Below are 20,200 nucleotides of genomic sequence, written 5' to 3'. Positions count from 1 at the left end.
CACAGGCCTCACTACAGTACAGACTACAACAGAATGTCCAGTTTCTTTTCCTCAAATATAAGGCCTCCTATACATAACATGTCTGGCAGTCTGATATATCACTGGGTTGATATCAGGAATGATGTCAGTAAATAATGATATACCGTACATATCCACCTCTTACTGCATGACAGATGGATGAAGGGTGACAGACTTGGGGGACAGAGGCACAAACACAGGGCCATCATTGACATATTGTTGTTATAAACTGAGAAAATTGCTGGTGTAACAGGGTTTGTTGTAACATATCTCTTCTGAGGATATGAAGTCAGAAACACACATGGATGTTACCATTTACTGACTGCAATCATCAGTGTATGCTACTGAATTTATAAAGACAAAAAATGTGTGAGTAACCCACCAAATCTAAGACTCCAAACTCTGGCCAGTCTGCAGATAGCCCTACAGGTGAGAGTTTTCTCAACCACATAACACTGTCATGTCAGACTTTAAATCATGCAGAACAGCCATAGCCACACAAACCCTGTTAAACTAACATTACTTTAAATGTATAACAGCAATACGTACATTCTGTCCCATGTCTGGAACATCCTCATCCAGTTTGTTTGTTGTAAGAGGTATTTCCAAGTACCCTCTGTGCTGCTGTTTGTCAGACACCCACATGAAGTCGTGCTCACAGTGAAGGAAAAGGGCCAATGCCCACATGAAGTGCTTAGTTATAGGAGTGTCTTTCCATGCAATTGGCTATAGGAATAATACCACAGCAAGTGGGTGACTCCAATTTGTGCACAGGCCATCAGCTGATCATGAGCATTACTTACAAAGGTCAAGCTGCTGCCTATGCAAAAAAGATGTATTTTTCTACATCTACCAGAGAGAGAGAGAAAGTAAGAAAGAAAGAAAGAAAGAAAGGCAAGACCATCACAGCCAGACTACAAAAAAAAAATATGTGAGACACACCTATCTACCTGTGAAATACAGCAACTGAAACAGGCAAAAAAAAAAAGTATGTGAAACAAGTAAACATGTAATGGAATGCAGTAGGGGGTATGTAAAAGAGTTAAATAGGAAGTTCAACAAATATTTCTCAACAACACTTGCCGTACTGATATACTGCTGATTATAACCCATGGCCATAGCATCTGTGTCTGTCTGTAGTGACATAGAACCCAGCTCACGCTCCTGAGTCAGTCACATATGACTACTACTGGAGTGTGGTTTGAACAATATTAACTGTGCCACTCCTAGGCCAGCTACTGGGATGTCGCATATATCCATATGTTAATTGTGAGTACTAGTATGATATACATATCTGTATCAGAAATGTGAGGGACCTGTACAGGGTATATATCCATATGTGAATTGTGAGTACTAGCATGATATACATGTCTGTATCAGAAATGTGAGGGACCTGTACAGGGTATATATCCATATGTTAATTGTGAGTACTAGTATGATATACATGTCTGTATCAGAAATGTGAGGGACCTGTACAGGGTATTTGCATAGTGAAATACTGTTGCAGTTGTGTGTGTTGAACTGCATATGATATAATGAGCTCATACCATTCAAGTGTCCAGTGTTATGCACACTGACCATATGTGTGCCTCAGGTTTGTAGTTATGTACTAAAACAATTGTGTTATGTCTGGTAAAGAATTGGCAACCTGTGAACACTGACATTACAACATCTCCTTACATTTCATTTGGCTGTTCCCGTTAGGGGTTGCCACAGCAGATCATCTGACTGCATGTCTTCCAGTCCTCTGCATCTTGCTGTTTCACACCAACCAGCTGTATGTCCGTTATCAACACATACATACACCTTACCTCAGGCCTTTCCCTTTTCCTCTTACCCAGCAGCTCATACTTTCACAAATATACTCAGCATACCTACTCATCACATGTTCAAACAAACATAATCCTGCCACTCTCTGCCTTTGGCCCCAAGCCATCCAACCTGGGCTGACCACCTAACAGACATGTTCCTACTCCTGTACACCCTCATCACACCCAGTGCAAATCTTAATGTCATAAACTCTGCCACATCCACCTCTGACTCCTGCCTTATTTTTCAATGCCACTGTCTACAACCCATATAACACAGCTGGGCTCCCCACCCTCTTGTAGACCTTCACTGTCACTCTTAATGGTACTTGTCTGTCACAAATCACACCTGACACTCCTCTCCACCACCTGCATCCTGCCTGCACTCTCTTCTTTATCTCTCCCCCACACTCCCCATTACTCTGAACTGTTGTTCCCAATATTTAAATGTATCCACCTTGTACTCATTGCATCCTCACCATTCCTCCATCCTCCCTTCCATTCACACACATATATTCTGTCTTAGTCCTGCTGACTAACATTCCTCCCTTCTCTAGACCATAGGTCAACCTCTTCAGGGTCTCCTCATCCTGTTCCCTACTCTCGCTACAGAATACAATGTCATCCGCAAACAGCACAGTCAACAGGGACCCGTGTCTGATCATGTCAGTCAAGCTGTCCATCACCACTGCACATGAAAAAGGACTAACAGCTGCTCCCTGATGTACTTCCACGTCCACCTTAAATGCATCTGTCACTCCCAAACCAGAACTCACTGCTGTCACAGTAGCCTTTTACATATCCTGTAGCTTTTTTACAGATTCCTCTGCCACTCCTGACCTCCTCATACAATACTACACTCTCCTATAGGCATCCTGTCATAGGCTATCTGTAAGTCCACAAAGACACAATGCAGCTACTTCTGACCTCGTCTGTATGTCTCCATCAACACTTTCATAGTAAACATGACATCTGTAATGATCTTCCCTTGCATGAAGCCATACTGCTGATCAGTAATCCTCACCACCCTTCTTAACCTAGTTTCCACCACCCTTTATCATTACCTCATGCTGTGACTGATCAATGTTATCCCTCTGTAGTTGCTACAGCTGTGCACACCACCATTATTCTTATACATTTATATATATATATATATATATATATATATATATATATATATATATATATATATATATATATATATATATACATACATACATACACATCCTTAAGGGTATGAGTGTGAATGCAAAGGCTGCCCAAATATCAAACGATGCACGTGTGTTACAGCAATGTGAAGACAGTGTCACTAATTTTGGTTCATAGCCCACCATGTATTTACGGCATCCTCCACATGTTGCCCCCTACCAGGTTGACAGGAATGACTGAGCAACAAAAGCATTATGACAGTGTGCCATACTGACATAGAACAAAAATGTATAGCAGTTATTACCTGTGTAAATGTATGCATGTATGGGTAGGTGTATGTGGCTGCCTCATAACACCTGACATTGGATGCAAAACAGCATGTAACTGAGCTGTATATGTTGTACACGTGTGTAATGTTAATGTGTGTGCATCCAACAGAGTTACACTTCCACAGCTAATGGTTGTTGCATTGTCCTGACACAGACATGGGTACTGCCATAAGCAGGAATATCATGTAGGAAATAGAGAGGTGTCCAACTGTGTTATGACCTTGTATCCATGCCTACTACAAACACTGATATGACCATCCACATAGCTGTATGGCCTCAACAACATTTAACTTGTACAACCTGTCTCAGTCAATGTAGAGTAAACCCTTTTGCTGGACAGCAGTAGTGCACAAAGCACATAATGAGATGCTATAATGGCTGTAGAGGGGACAGTAAGAGCAGGCACCAACTAGCCAGCATGTCATCCTTTGTCTGGACAACCACAGTAGGTCACAGGTCTATTACTGTAAGGCTGACTGTGAGTATAAATTGGACACATCCACTGAAGGCAACCAGAAGGCCATCTTCACATATTTGGGTCTCATTGATAACAAACCAGACAACCCTGTAATGGAGGTCAGTCATAGCACATACACACACACCATCGCTACAGCCAACCTGCTGCAGACACGTTTAGGTCAAACATCATCACCCTGGCTCAACATCAGTATAGGTGGATATGCACACCACACACACCACTATCCTCGTCATCATGGATCAGGTGCAAACCGCCCACTTAAACGTAAAAATAACAAGTCACCTTGGGGATTGATAACATTCCAGTCTGCATCCTACACAAACTTAGACATATGCTTCCAGCTCCATTATAGATTGTATGCAAGCCAAGCCTGAGTAGCTTTGACAGCCCATGTGCAAGGAACACAGACACTGTCACCCTTCAACACAAATGTGAATGGTGGTTTATGAAATGTATTGGCTCTCATACGGGGGAATATGACACAACAGGACCAGGGGTACAATGCATGTTCATACAGTGCTGTGTCTCATGTGTTTCTATATAGTGTACACAGTTGACAATTAGTCATGTACTGTCTCTGTAAAGAAGTCTGTGCAATGTCTGAGGTCCTGTGATGTGTTTCCCTGTTTATGTCTTCCAGGTGCCATGCTGAGGCAGCCGTACTACAATGAGCAGGAGACTTGGGCCATAACTGAGGCCATCCTGCAGAACTATACCATCCTTTTTGGTTGGGGTCGCCAAAACCAGTAGGAGCGGACTGCACTGTGGGATGAAATTGTCCAAACTGTGAATAACTTGGGCCAACATGGCCACATGTATGATCAGGTACAACATAGAGCAAGTGACCTGATTCAGCGAGCCCAGCAAGGGGCTGCTGTTGTAGCGAGGGACCATTCCACTACTGGTGGGGGGCCAGCTACACAGCCCCCTCTTACAGCAGTGGAGGAACTCCTGGCCAACCTTGGGATAGCCCCCACAAGAAGATCCACACAAGAACTTTCAGTTGTGGAGGTGGGTGGCACCCAGGCAACAGGCGAGGAGCGTCCAGGTAAGCCAAAAGTGCACATCACTGTAATGAGATTGCATTACAACTGTGTTCTTTAGAGTCTTGAGATGCATATGCCAGGGAAAAATACTACCACCATAACCATTGTATCATTCCCACTACTAAAATGGTACTGTTTAACACCTTCCTCATTCATTGTCTCCTATATGGTGCCCCACTTCTTACCAACCTTCAATCTTCTCTAAAAGTAAAGCTATCCTCCTGTTATCAGAAAATGTCTACGTTTGCTACCAGCTATAAATCCAAATACCACCACTGCAATGTCCTACACAAACTAAATTTGCTTGAACTTCCCAACCATCTTACCTACAGTCAACTTACTTATGACCATAAACTCATCTGTAACCCTCCATCTACCCCTCCCTTGCATCCTCCTTCAAAATGCAGATACCCAACAGACTTCTAAGATCCAATAACCTGAATTTTCATTAACTGCACAAGCCTGCTCATCTTCCAGGTAGACACCTACTATCCTTTTCCCTTGCTCATCTCTGGAATTCCCTGCCACCTCTTATTGATACTACAGACAACCACTCTACCTTTAAGACCCTGCTTCATTCCCATCTCAAAAGCCTCTGGGTATGTTCCTGCTCTCATCACACATGACTCATGTGTTTCCCCATTTCTCACTGAGCTTCTCTTACTACTACCATTTTCATTTGTCTTGTTTACTTGTACTCTTGCTCTACTTTTTTCTTTTTTGTTTTTGTCCCACCCTTTTTAGATTTAACAGTTTCACCTCTCATCACCCATCCTACATTAACTATGCTAAGATTTCATGTAAAACTGTAACAACAACCCTTTGTTATTTCACATTCTAACAAATGTAACAGAAATATGCAGCAATGGGGTTTTCTTATTCTATTTGACTTATATATGTGTGTAATTTTACCTTTTACATTTGTAACCATATTTTCACTACAATTGTAGATTTTTTATAATGTTATGTAATACCATCATTCTTCAATACTATTGCATAACAGTAAATGCATTGTATTCATATTATATTGCTGTTCATTGAGATTTTCTCCACAGGACTCCATTGAAAGCAGGCTCTTCTTGGACCAATAGACTATCCTGGTAAACAAACTGTAAAATAGATAAATTAATAAAATCAGTGTGTGAGGTTTATTTTTGCATACAAGTGCACATCTATGGTGAAGGACAGCAAATTGTGTAATATCATAGTTTATACTATACATGTGCATAAATGTAGCATTAATTGTGGACCAATGCATATTGTGAATCAACTAACAATGTCTCTCCCTCCCTTCTATCTAGGTCCCTTGACTCTACACAAGGTACAGCAACCTGAAATCTGTGAGTATGAGATTTTACTGTTTTGTCTCACCAGTACCCCAGGCATGTTAAGGTGTTACACACAGCCATCTGACAATATCTGCATGATCACTTGTAGTGGGGTTTACTGCCTAATATCACAGTGGATATCCAGGTGCCTATTTGCATGTAATGTCATATATCTGCAGCATACCTACCTCACAAACCTGTCATTGCAGGACATCTGGATAAAGACTGGCAAAATGCAGGGACAAAGGACCAGGAGTAGGGACATATTGTAGACATTGCTATTATACAGTGCATATGAAAGGTATACACACCTGTTAGAATGCCAGGTATTTCTGATATATGACAATTTGAGCACAATACAGAAGCCCAAACATATATCCAACCTGTCCTGTGACCGATAATCTGTACAATGCAATTGACAAACAAACAAATATGTTAGTGGAACAAATATGTGACATGGAAATTGTCCAAGAAAATAGATACATATGTGTGCACAGGGATGAAGCTCATACTGTGGTGCAGCACCATGTGACAAAATCACAGCAGTACATCATATTGGATACACACCTGCCATTAATTACGGACTCTTGGATTAACTGCAAATAACACTCAGCTCACATACCAAGGATATCCCAACATAGACCCACATGGTTCACATACAGCTTAACAAGCCACAAAGGAATCACATGTTAGAAAGGTATCAGCCTGGAGAAGGCTACAGAAACATACCCACAGCACTGCATATGCCATGGAACACAGTGCAGATAGTCATCAAAAGGTTTTCCAGATATGGTGCAACAGTGACATTGTGAAGAAGTGGACATCCCTACATGTATGTGGAAGATACAATATGAACAATGTCCAGGGAGGCTGCCAGGAGCCATACAGCAACACCAAAGGAGTGACAGACATCTCTGGCAAGCACTGTGTGTGTACTACATGTGACAACAATCTTATTTGGTCTTCACATGTCTTGGCTATATGGTGTGTTTAGAAGATGGCAGCTGTTTCTCACAACAAACAACATCCAGTCCTGGGTAACCTCTGGACATCAATACATCAGCTTTTCAAAAAGTATGTGTGTAAATGTGTTACATTGTTATGAGATCAATGTAAAACTGTATTTGTCCACAATTCGGTCATGTTATTTTGGCCATATAAAACCACTGGACAACAGCAGAAGCACACTACCCACACAGTGAAGCAGGCTGATGGCAGTGTCCTGCTTTTCGTTTGCTGTTCACAACTTTGAACTGGGCTGTAGCCAATTCGGAATGTATTATGACCAGTTTCAAACACTGGTCTCTTGTGGCTATAATCCTTCTGGTGTCTGCCACATACCTGTGTATGGGGAAGTATTTCAACATTGCACACAGCAATGGCCCACACCTTACATCCACTGAGCAAAAAGATGGCTTCACAAGAACACAATCAACAGTCTGCAGTGGCCAAGTCTGAATCCACACCTAAATACAATACACAATCTGTGTGGTGAACTGACGAGCACTGTGCACAGGGGATGGCTTTGCAATCTGACAGATTTGGAGGTGTTCTGTAAGGGAGAGTGTGCAAAACTTGCCATGTCAAGATGTTCCATGCTGATACACACCTTCCAAAGAGTACTGAATGCTGTGATGAGATGAACAGATGCTTTACCAAAGTATCAGTTTACAGGTGTGCACCCCTATGCAACTCAGCTATTGTAGTCATATCATGTACGATATGTGAACCCTACCTGATGTGTATGTTCTTCAATTGGAGTGCACAGCTTATATGTCATATGAAATGGTGAAAATATTATGGCAATATCACCAGTGTCTCATGTGATCTGTCACAAAATCATTGCATGTTAAAAAAGGTTTATACACTTACTATATCCACTGTAAGCTTGGGAAGTTGTTTCAGTAACTGCCCTTGTTTTCACATACATGTACTGCAGGCTATGCCATCTTCATATCACAGTATGACATTAAGTAGGGTCACCAATCCACTGGACCAACCAGTAATGTATCAGACACACATAGGAGGTATGAGCAGCAGACAGGAAAGATCAACCACATATGTAGATATTCCTGGAAACTCTGTACAGTTGGTAAGTGTGTTCTGTAGGTTTGGCCACAGTGTTATACAGATGAACAGCAGTAATATTTACATGGGTGCAGTGTGTTGTAGGTGAAGGACCACCACCGAATAAAAACACTCACATATCTGAGTGATGTACATTTGTAGTTATGGTAAATTGAAAGGTATGCACTGCATGTTGAGGACCAGTCCAGAGTGTGTCTGTTCCGGTCTGAGTGTGTGTCATGACTGTCATCTGTTGCCTAATGTGAGGTCTGTGGAATACCTCTGGGACACCTCACGTGTTTTGTGTGTGTGTGTGTGTGTGTGTGTGTGTGTGTGTGTGTGTGTGTGTGTGTGTGTGTGAAAGAGAGAGAGACTGAGTGTGAGTGACTGAGTGTGAGAGTGTGAGTGAGTGTGAGTGAGTGTGAGAATGTGTGTGAGTGTAGTAGTAGTAGTAATGTACATATGTTGTCTTTTTCTCACAGGTGGCCATGGTGGTTGCAGTCCCTCCCACTGGGTAAGTAGTATTACTTTGTTTGGTGACTCTTACCATGATGATACCCATAGGTGAGGCACAGGTGGGGTTGTCCGAGGCTGCAGCTGTGTCATCTATTGGCATCCCACTTATATCAACCCCATCCCCGCACACAGCCACAATGCCCACCCATTCCCTGTCACCAGTGGCCATAATAGAAGGACAGCTGGGTGCTGGCACAGAACATTCAAGTGTGGTGACTTTGGCAAGTGAGCGCCCAGGCACTGGCCATAGTCAGAGTACTGGTGAGGTCCCACGCATGCAGGCAGGTGGTGGTGCTCAAAGGAGAATGGCTGCCTGTCCAGCCCATGTTGGAAGTGCCACTGCTGCAGTAACCAGGTGCATGTTTCAGTCCATAATGGATGCACAGGCATGTAATGAATGTAACACCAGACAAGTATGCAGGATAGTGGAAGAACATCTCCCTGGTGCCCGTGGTGATTTTCGTGCACTCATTGCAGCCATACGTGAGGGCAATGAGATCACAGATAGATGGTGGGGTGGGTGAGGTTGTGGCAGTCCTCCACCCTGGAGTATCTGTACTTGAACATATGGCAGATAGGAGTCAGCGACCATGTGAAGGTAGCTCAGAACTACAATCATCTGGGCGTGCATGTGGCTGTGCACCATCACACTCCCATATGGGCAGTAACACCAGCAATAGTGAGGGTGGTGTGATATCCATGCCAAGACATGGCAGGCTATGGACATGTGGTCCTGGATGGTCCCAACAGGGTCACATATCCCACAGACATACATCACCATCAGGGAACAGTACTACCTCCGGCCTTGTCAGTGGTGGTGCCCGTGATACCCTTGGCAGATCCAGTTCCCATGTCCATGGCTGGAAGTGGTGAACTGTACACCCTGCCATGTATGGGCCACAGCTGTCCAGAAAACATCAGTGTAGTGCAGCCACATGGCATGTCTGTGCACACACACACACACACACACACACACACACACACACACACACACACACACACACACACACACACACACACACACACACACACACACACACACACACACACACACACACACATATCACAATCACAATAAACTCACCTCCACACACATGCACCACACCTGCACAGACCATGCCATTCCCATACCCCAAACACACCCATACTGTCAACTGAATGGCACAGCCTAGGGCTCTGGCAAAACCACACAACACCCTGAAACCTCTGCCAGATCACTGACATCCAAAACATCGATGCAGGGACATGCAAATATGGGTCTGATGCACAGGGCGAGCATAATAAATTGTATGTAGGTAATGCTGTGTAGGGTGCTGTCATCTGGCATTTGTAAGGGGTACACATCAGAGTGTGTGTACAGGTTAAACCATGATGCATTATTGCTATTCTTAATGCTGAGTGAATGTGTTCTCACATGCTGTATCCTGTTTGTGTTCTAGGCCTCTGTGTGTCACTAGGATGTGGCCCTGCAACAAGACCAAGGGGTATGGCAGTGTGGTAAGACATCAACCATGTCATAGGCAAGGTACAGCTGTATCTGCATGAATTTCACATGTCTGTACAACAGTGATTGCATATGCAGATTATAAGGCTGAGGGTTGTATATAGGTTTATGGTGATTGACAACATCTGTTTCAGAGTGGAGAATGGTAAGTGTGGTGGTTTGGACACACCTCTGTTTGCTAATAACCACACCCCCAGGGGGTATTCATCAAACAAACACACTGAAATTACTACACACACACACACACACACACACACACACACACACACACACATATTTGGCAGTACTGAGATCCATTGATTCATAGCTGCATATGTGTGTAGTAGGTGAATAGCCATGAAGGCTCTACAAGGCTGGCCACATGAAAAATAGTCCCAGTGTGGCTAATGAGTATACTCACTGGAGTGATCCCCAGGGGTGGGTATTGTATTCCCCATCCACTCATCCAGATGTGTATTGTGGATGGCCAGTGATGTGCATTACTTCACATGTATGTGATTTATATTCCATACCATGGTGCTGCGGTAGCGTTGTCACCTTACAGCAAGACGTTGTTGCGTTCGATTCTCAGCTAGAGCGTCTTCTGTGTGGAGGCATGCATGATTGGGCGTGCCTTCGTTGAAGGTTGTGCATCTGGGCCGGTAACTCAGCACGTAAAAATCCACTACCAAACATTAGCGGACCGGAGTTCCGCTGTGGCGATCCCTAACCGGGATAAACTGAAAGACACAACAACAACCATGGACAGTGTCTGGGTTGTGAACCTCTCCCACAAGCATGTCCTTTGGAGTGTGGACATGTGCTTGAGGTATCTGGGGCATGTTGTGTGGACATATTGGGATCTCCTGATGTAGCATTCCTGACCCAGTTTGGTGAGACATGGCTGTGTAACTCAGGCAGTGGTTGCACCTACATAGACAGTATGATACAGGTATTCATTAGAATCATAGGAGTCTGTTCATACAGGGCACGTGTATAAGGCCTGGTATTATCTTTGTAGGGTACATTTGCAGCCTCTACAGTTGTTGCAGGTGTCCAATGGTGTACATCGCAAAAGGGCCACTGTACACATTGATTGGGCTACTGAGGGGATGGAACAGGGTGCCATGTCCTTTTACTTGCTGGATAATACACAGTCAGGAGATGTAACACATCAAAGTACTTTCTGATGTCAGTGGCACTGTTGTGGTCGACAGGCATGTAGTCCACTGCAATCACACTGTGGGTACTGTCTGTAAGGCAAATTGTAGGACAACTACCAATATAGTGGTTGCTGCCTACCCAAGTGTGTTTGTGTATGATCCATGGGTGGAGAATGGTCTCTGAGTATTAGAAGGGTTGCCTATATTGTTCACTAATCCATACTGTCACATAGTCATTGCACATGGCACTAGACATTTAGGGCTGTGGATTGTCTACACCAACCTCTACAGTGTTTGACAACTGTCTTGTGATGTGGACATTGGGATATATACTAGGTCCTCAATGTAATAATTTAGCAAAACCCTCCCCCCAATGGATCCTGTTATTACACAATAATACCAACATCCACACAGGATACTGATGACGCACACACACACCCATATACACACTTGCCAGTACTGAGTTTTGAATCCCTATCTAGCTGTATATTGCTGCTATAGTGCTATGCATTTATTGCATGTGTCACAGAGCTTATAGGATGGATATTGTCCCAAGGTACTTCTAAGGTGAGGAACATCACCAGCCCTTGAAAATACTGGCATTGGGTGATGTAGTGAGTGAGAGATGTCACAAAATATTTTACCCTACACACACATTTACATTTGCCAGGAGTGAAGTTCAAACCTCGATCTAACTATGTTTTCAGACCATTATGTTACACATTTACCACATGCACCACTGACCTTACATGCTTTGGGGTTTCCAACGGGTACTTCTAAGATGAATGATATCTGAAGGACTGCTAATGTCAGGCACTGAGAAGTGTACTGGGTGTAAAAGGGGCCAAAATCTTAAAGGTACATACATATACATATGTACACACACACAAACATTTGCCAGGAATGAAATTCAAACCCCTACCTATGTAGTTACTATTATTACATTGTTCCACATTTATCACATGCACCACAGAGATTTTAGGTAGAACATTGTCCAAACATACCTCTAAGGTGAGTGACATCAGCAGTGGTGCTAAAGGAGGGGTAAGGGAAGTGTAGTAAGTGTGAATGACCACAAAATCAGGTGTGTACAGACAGACACACTCTCACATGAACACACATGCTTTCACAGCTGCTAGGAACTGGATTAGAACTCTTACCTAACTAGTTAGCTGCACTATAGTATACACTATACAGTTATTGCAAGCGCCACAGAGCGTATATGTTAGAGAGCTGTCCAAAGGTATCTTTAAAGGTGAGTGACATCAGCAGTAGTGCTAAAGGAGGGGTAAGGGAAGTGTAGTAAGTGTGAATGACAACAAAATCAGGTGTCTACAAACACACACACACACTCTCTCTCACATAAACACACAGTTTCACAGTTGTCAGGACTTGGATTTGAACTCTTACCTAACTAGTTTACTACACTATAGTATTACACAGTTATCACAAGCACCATAGAGCTTAAATATTAGAAAGCTGTCCAAAGGTATCTTTGAAGGTGAGTGACATCAGTAGCAGTGCTAAAGGAGGGGTAAGGAAAGTGTAGTAAGTGTGAATGACCACAAACTCAGATGCCTACAAAAACACACACACACACATTTTCACAGTTACTAGGACCAGGATTAGAATGCCTACCTAACTAGTTTGCTACACTATAGTATTATAGAGAGCTTATATATTAGAGAGCTGTCCAAAGGTATCTTTGAAGGTGAGTGACATCAGCAGCAGTACTAAAGGAGGAGTAAGGGAAATGTAGTAAGTGTGAATGACCACAAAACTAGGTGTCTACAAAGACACACACACTCTCTCACACAAACACACATATTTTCACAGCTGCCAGGACTAGGATTAGAACTTCTACCTAACTAGTTTGCTACACTATAGTATTACACAGTTCTCACAGCAGCCACAGAGCTTATATGTTGGAGAGCTGTCCAAAGGTATCTTTGAAGGTGAGTGACATCAGTAGCAGTGCTGAAGGAGGGGTAAGGGAAGTGTAGTGTGTGTGAATGGCCTCAACCACATTAATCTAGAAACACACACACTCACACACAACTTAACATTTGACAGGACTGAGATTACAATTGCTACATGGATACTTATTTGGACGGTAGTGTCACACAGTTATCACAAGCACCACTGAGACTATAGGGCTGGGGTTAACCAAAGGTATTTCTACAGTAAATGACATCAGCACATCATGTGATATAAGCCAACGGAATGTGTACTGGGTGGGAAAGGCCTCATAATGGGATTCTCTCTGTCACTGTCTGTCTTTCTCTTCCCCATGTCGCTGTGTGTGTATGTTTGACATATATTATGTTGGCATTAGATATGTGCGAGTATTCCTACCAATGTGTGCGTGTGTGAAGTATCAGTGGTGTACAATTTGGTGCGTGTGCACAAACAGTTATAAATAACCAATATCTGTAGTCCCACTGTGTTGTGACACATGGGCTTCATTTCTCTAAGTGTGGGAGCATGACCTTCTATATTGAGTGTGTGCATCCATTCCAGGGAGGGTTGGACTCCAGTTCAGGGTTTTGTGTGCTACAGCTACACCTCGCAAACTGTTTCTGCAGGATATCTGTAGAGAGGTTGCCAATATGGAGACACAATGGGCATAACATATGGGGGATACTGTAACTATTGCTGTCTGTGCTGCTTGTGTAACATGTTTGGTTGTAGCATAGATTTTCTGACATATGTACTGTTTTACACTGTGATGTATCATGTCATCAACTACTGACAGTTATCATTATTTGCTCACATTTATTTTCCAGGGAAATACAGGATGAAGGAAGCTGTGACCAATATTCTGAGGCATATAGACTACACATTCTGACACACACCTGCCATTGTAGATGGGTAGCTACAGACAACAGACTGCTGGTTCTGTATAAATGGTCCAGAACCTTGTTAGTAAGCTGGTTGGGGATATGCTCCTTGTGCTTTTCTCAACTACATGGAATGGCCATATCCTGCTGGGGCCATACCTCTCAGCTGTACAGATACACCCAGGTTATCCAGAGGAAGGACTCGTATATCTGGTCAGTTTGCCTTCACATTGTGGTTTACAAGCAGTTTTGTTGTTATTCATTCATGGGTTTGCAGTCAGGAAGTAGTATGGGTGGACATTAGGGTTTCAGACTTCATACACTCCATGACATCCATGCTTCTATACCCCCAGTCTGTTATTCTCATCTCTTCCTAACATTATGCAAGCAATATCTCAGAGGTATCCTTATAGTTTGGCCTTTATCCCAGCAGCATTTATGGCCTGGAACACAGTCCTTGCAGTAGGACATGGGGAGGCATGCTACTGGCATGTGTCAACATGGCCTTGCATTTGCTTTCTGTTTACTGTGTTAGAGTGTTAGCTGCAACCCCCTGACATTCCGTGCATTGGCACTATGGGTGAGGCATGGGCCTTTGCCAGAGGACTGTAGGCCATTTGAGAGTGCTGCAGGCCATCTGTTATTGCATTTCTATATGGGATTATTGGGGGGGTGCACACCTGCAGACTTTAAACATTTGCAATGGCTGTATTGGTATTTTGATTATTCTGTTGGCTTCCATTTCATATTGTATTGTGACCTATCATGCAGAAAGGAGGCATATCAGTAGAGTACACATGTTACATTTTAATGGCATTAATTTGAGTTTCAGACTTCTTACACTTCAGAACTAGAATGCAACTGCCAGAAATGTTGTAGTTTGTCTGTGTAGGTCTGGTGGGGGGCTGTTCACTATTGTCATCATTTGGGGTCTTATCCCAGCCTTTCTTTATGGTCATCTACACCTGTCCTGCTGTGTGAGGCTGATGGTGGGTATGTGACCCTCAGTGACATCCATGTGTGTGACCTATTGACACCCACAGTTATTTGGGCCATGACATGTACTGCAGTGGGGGTTGTCACCTTCTGTAGTGCTGCCTAGTATGTTGACACCAGTATTTGTTGTGAATTTCCTGCTGTCCCATATAGCTGTCTGATGCTATCCCATTCAGTCACCTAATTCCCTTGCATGCTTGTATCCTTATCATACATACAACTATGAGAACATACTACTCCATTCAGTAATTTATAGGAAGGGTGACTTACCTTGTTGCTGAGCCAGTATTGAGGACGATGCTGGAGGGCTGACTATGTTGGATGCACATAGTACACTCCCTATACATGGTAAAGCACAGGTAGTGTCATGTTTGGCATCCCTTTTACTGTATGTGTGAGTCGGAGAGAGGTATCAGTCCCTGGGTCCCTGCAGTGTCAGTGTGTGTGTGTGTGCTATGCATTGCCTCTTTGCCAAGGCCTGGGCATACTGGGCATGCCTCCTTCTGCCTACAGGGGCAGGCTCAGAATGTTCCTCTTCTGAGTCCTTCTGTCCCTGTGCTGGCCTTGGAAATGGTGGGGGGCTGTGTGGCCCTGCCCAGTGCTGTTCCTGCTGCAGCTGTTTCCACAGGATCATATTGTGTAGCATGGCACATACTATGAACATTTGTGTACATGTAGCTGGAGAATACTGCAAGGCTCCACTGCATATGTCAAGGCAGTGAAACTATGATTTATGCATCCCAAACACAAGCTCTACAATGATCCTGGTTTGTGCATATGCCTCATTATGGTGTTCTTGTTTGGGTGTGTGTGCATTTCTGATGGGTGTCATCAGCCATGGCTCCAGTGCATAGCCAGCATCCCCCACTAGATGGCCATATGGGATTCCCCGCTGGCAAACGCCTGACAGAGCTGTGAGCAATACCAGATAGGGGAGTCGTGATAGCTTCCAGGGCTGCCAGCACACACATTCATGATAATGCCCTGGGCATCAAACATGACCTGGCAGTTGATTGAGGGGAAGCCCTTGCAGTTTATGTAGACCCTACCCCGCTCACCGGGTGGTGCTTTGATGTGGATATGCGTGCAGTCTATAGTACCAACTACCTCAGGGTATTCTGCTATATGGTGGAAGAGACGCATACTTCTGGTCAATACCTCATGGGTGGTGGGGAAATATATGTGCTCATTGGCATGTGGTGTCATGGCATGCAGGAACTGGTGGAATACCCTTGATGCTGATGCCTGTAAGACCCCCATGATATCCCCAGTTGGTCTTTGGAAGGTACTTGTGGCTAGTATTCTTAAGCCTACACATACCTTGGTATCCACTGCACAGATTTGCCAAAAAAAAGTTTAATTTTCATAATTAATAATCACTTTTTAATGCCAATGGCCTTATATTTGGCCATTGGCATGTGTAATGTACATAATACATGCTTTACCTCTATTAATTGAGTGTGAGGCATAGCCAGCACAGCTCAACAATTTGCTGTAGAATGTCCCTGTCCACCCTATAGTGCTCCACTATCTCCAGCTCATGTAGGCCCTGGTAGGTTACCTTGGGTTTGTACATTCTCCTCCTCCTTTTCACTGTGGGTTGGTTGTCAGCATTCTCCTCCTCACCACCCTCAGTCTCTACCACATATTGAAGGAGTAAAGCAGCTGCAGCCTCTAATATTTTTAGTTAGTTTTGCCACTTAAAAGTCCCCCATCTGTATACACTGGTTGTGTAGAGTTTGTGGGAAAAAACAGTCTGTAGGGTGTTTGCATAGTTTATAGTAGTGTGCTGGGCTGCTGCATGTCTAAGTGGTTAATTCTGATACATTCCACCTGCCAGCTATGCTAGTTCTCCTTGATTGCCTTCCTAATGCTGTTTCCCCAAAAAACAGTCTAAAAGGTGTTTGCATAGTTTATAGTAGTGTGCTGGGCTGCTGTATGTGTATTTGGCTGATTCTGATACATTCCATATGCCAGCTATGCTAGTTCTCCTGGATTGCCTTCCTACTGCTGTTCTCCTGGATTGCCTTCCTACTGCTGTTTCCCCTACATCCAGTCTGAAAGTTGTTTGCATAGTTCATAGTAGTGTGCTGAGCTGCTGCATGTGTATTTGGCTGATTCTGATACATTCCACCTGCCAGCTATGCTAGTTCTTCTTGATTGGCTTCCTACTGCTGTTTCCCCTTCCCAGTTCCTCCCTTTTTAAGCTCCGAGGTGCACCGCACATAGCCAGTGCTGAAATGTAAATAGTGCTGCCATTTCCCCCTTTTTTTGGTTTATGTTTAAAACCTGGTGCATGGCGCGCACACCCGTTTAGGCTATGTACACAGTGCACCCCATTCCTTAGCTGCCACAGAGCTCCAATGAGCTTACAGCAAGCATGACACATCGCCTTATGAAGTCATTCAGCTCTTACACTTGCACTCTTGTGTTGCTGCACTTACACAGTTAGGTACAAGCTGACACTTTGTAGAAATTTGTGATTCAGTATAACTCCCCTCATTTGCATACCCCAGTGTGTAGGTCATTAGTTACTGCACTAAAACGGACCCTTTCCCCTTGATCACCAGTGCTCCCTGGTATTTTTTACATTCTGCATGCCATTGACTATAATGACAAAATGCAGAATTAACTTAAAACTGACTTTTCTCATTTTTTTTTTATTTTCGACACGATCTCGTTTGCACGTCACTGCCCTAAGCACAGCCGAGATCGGCCCAAAAAAAAAAGTTTAATTAAAAAAAAAAATAAATAAACTGTTTTTAATGCCAATCACCTTATATTTGGCCATTGGCATGTGTATTAAACATAATACATGCTTTTACATGAGCTGTCATGCCTCTGTTTTGTCAGATGCAGAAATGTATTTGTTTACTAGCCGAATACATTTCTGCACTGACACTTTTCTAGCACGGAGACCTGGCAACTTGGTGGTTCGCAAAATCACCTCATGGTTTTCACCAGCAAATGAGGTGATTTTCATATTTGCCGGTTTTCCATGCTAGAACAGTGTAGTGCTGTTCGTGCATGTGAAAACGGCACTTTCCTGGATTGCTCGGCAGCCATTTTCCATGCAGGAGCTATTGCACTGTTCTTCCAAGGAAAATCGGCCTTCATGAATCCGAGGGAATATGATTGACTTTGTGAAATGACGATCAAGACTAAACAACAAAAATCTACATTTTTGAAGGGGAACAAGTCCACCTGCCTCCCCCTACACCCCTTGCATATTATATATATATATATATATATATATATATATATATATATATATATATATATATATATATATATATATATATATCTATATACCAAATCTGAGAATGCACAACAGTGGGGGAAAGGGGAAATGCCCTGATCCTTACTGTACCGTGATCTTAATACAAAAGCTTCAGTGTTTTGGGAAGTCGATCATATGGTGTTGACCATATGAAGTTCAGCTTTCAGGAATTTCTATCTTCTTAAGTGGACAAGGGGGCACACACACTCACACACACACACACACACACACACACACACACACACACACACACACACACACACACACACACACACACACACACACACACATATATATATATATATAGATCCCTATCAGTTGATTGAGTTTTCCAAAACTTGAAATTCATGTAGTCAAGACCATATGATTTAGTTTTTGAAAACTTGAAGCTTTTGAATGGGGTGTTGGGGGTGAAAAGTAAATTTTTTTTTTTTTTGTTTGTTTTTTATGTTTGAGTTTTCAGAAATTTGATCATATGGTCTTGTCTGTATGAATTTAAAGTACATAAATATATATATATATATATATATATATATATATATATATATATATATATATATATATATATATATATATATATATATGGGTCTACTTCATTTGATCAAAAGACCATTTGACTGAAACCCATTTGATCAAAATTTCATTTGATCGAAAACCAGTATTCAAGGCATAAATCTGCGATTTGTCCCCCTCCCCAATGTTGTGCGACCCTGGAGTTGGTATATATAGTTGGGGTGTGTGGGGGCAAAGCCCCTCACCTAGTTTCTTTTAAAAGAAGAAAATAACACAAATAGTACAGATTTTAAATGCTGCGCCCCCACACCCCCCATCTATATATACCAACTCCGGGGTCGCACGACATTGGGGAGGGGGACAAATCCCTGTTATTTGCCTTGAAGACTGGTTTTTGATCTAATGAAATTTCGATCAAATGGGTTTCAGTCAAATAGTCTTTCGATCAAATGAAGTAGACCCATATATATATATATATATATATATATATATATAAACTATTATTATAGACTGAATGAGCAGAACATCAGTGTTCATAATTTCAACATAAAAGCATTGAAACACAGACCCCCCCCCGGATTCAGCAAGCAGCCATGCAGGAATAAGTTAGTCCTGCATGGCAGGGAACATTCCTGTTCAACATGGCAGCGCGCCATGCATATGTATGAAGGCGTGCTTCCATGCTGTAAAATGGGCAAGGTTCCATTTATGAGCACAGGGGGTGTGTCTGAAAGCAGAGCTGTCACAATACACACGCCCCTTTCATTCCAGAATTGCCGTTCGGCAATTTAAAATGAGCAAGAACACTCGTAACACCCCCAACCCTTCAGGGTAAGAAATCTAGACAAAGCCATAAGGAACCTACCAAGCAAAAAGTAGATAGAATAACAGATTTAGTCCCCACCAAGCCAAAAGTTGATAGAATAACAGATTTAGCATAAGCACATAGCGCACACCTCCCAACCCATCAGAGTAAGGAATGTAGACAAAGACATAAGGGACAATCGTCCCACAAAGCAGAAAGTTGATAGAATAACAGGTTCAGCATTAGCATGGATATTCTGAAGAGTACAAATAAAAAAACACAATAAATAATTTTTTTGTATATGCAATAAAGTTTAAGCGTAGCTGTGCAGGTGTGTCTGTTGCTTAGCTATGTTTAGCCCAGCTGAAACGGCACGATAAG

This window comes from Protopterus annectens, chromosome 3.part0 (assembly GCF_019279795.1).
Source record: "Protopterus annectens isolate FY-2018-M chromosome 3.part0, PAN1.0, whole genome shotgun sequence".
Classification (NCBI taxonomy): domain Eukaryota; kingdom Metazoa; phylum Chordata; order Ceratodontiformes; family Protopteridae; genus Protopterus; species Protopterus annectens.
This window is presented reverse-complemented; position numbering follows the sequence as displayed.